Source organism: Mastomys coucha, unplaced genomic scaffold, assembly GCF_008632895.1.
Source record: "Mastomys coucha isolate ucsf_1 unplaced genomic scaffold, UCSF_Mcou_1 pScaffold3, whole genome shotgun sequence".
Lineage (NCBI taxonomy): Eukaryota > Metazoa > Chordata > Mammalia > Rodentia > Muridae > Mastomys > Mastomys coucha.
In genome coordinates this window covers 49962577-49963726 of record NW_022196909.1, presented here as the reverse complement: position 1 = coordinate 49963726, position 1150 = coordinate 49962577, and the positions used below count along the sequence as shown (strand labels likewise).

General features: G+C 47.1%; 1 pseudogene across 1 annotated transcript in view; it reads right to left on the bottom strand.

Annotated features, from left to right (window-relative positions):
- LOC116074629 overlaps nucleotides 1-1150 on the bottom strand; it is a 46194-nt pseudogene that overhangs the window by 42670 nt on the left and 2374 nt on the right. The gene's annotated exons all lie outside the window — the stretch shown is intronic.

The window sequence follows — 1150 nt, the reverse complement described above, 5'->3', positions numbered from 1 at the left end:
GCTCCTTCCCAAGAGGCACCACCACAGATGCCCACTTCTGGAAGGTTCCATCCCCTGCAGGCCTGGTCACCACAAGATCCATGTCCTGGGTCAGCTCCTCCCCATTCAACTGCCAGGTCAGGGTGATGTCAGCAGGGTAGAAGCCCAGGGCCCAGCACCTCAGGGTGACATCACCTTCAGATCTGGGGTGATGGGTCACATGGGCCTTTGGAGGATCTGTGTGGAATATGTAAGAAATCTCACAATTAACAAGACAAACTCAAATCTACATACGACACAGTTAATCAGTGATGACACTGAACTATTTGACACTTCAACTGTCTTTGCACTAGTGACCTGCAGTCAGAGCCAGTCCCCTCAGCACAGAACTGCACATTTTCCTAGGAGACTCAAAAGCTAAGAGGGAATCCACACGAGCCAGTGGGGCAACATAGTCATCCTTATGTGATATTCTGTAAAATGAGATAGGTAGTCAAAGAATGGAAGATGGCATGGAAAATTTATATTTTATATATGTGTTTAATTTCATATCAAAATTAGAAATTAGGGCCATATGCTACTGGAAGGGTGTCACCGCTGAGACTCAACCACTGTGGTCATTTTGCTGACTAGCATAACTGTCAGTCCTAGTGAACAGTCATCACAAAGTGTGTAGCAGAAATGTGGTGAACCTCTGACACTCAGCCAGAGAAAATGACTCCCAGCCCCTGCCTCTGGGGGACAAGGTACAGGTATGTCACACAGGATCCCAGGACTGTGCTGTGACCCCAGTGCAGCACTCACTAGAACACAGCAGGCTCACAGGGTGTGTGGATCTTCCCTCTCACTCCAGCCTGGGTTTACAGTAGACTCTGCCTCTCAGAAAGTCCAATTCCTGACTCACTAGGGGGAGCACTGTAACTTGTGGGGGAGGAGGAAGAGCAGGAGGCTTCTGGATGTTTAGTTCTGACAGGAAACAGTCTAAGTTCACAAGAAACCCTCCTTTAAGGAGAACCCTGATTTAACTTGTTATATCCAGGTTAGCAGTCTCCACTGGCACCTGTGGAGACTGATACAAATGATAATACAAGGGCTTGGAGAAACAGGATCACTCCAGTGCAGACAACATCTGACTAGAAGCAAAGTAATGCCTTCAAAAAAAAAAAAAAAA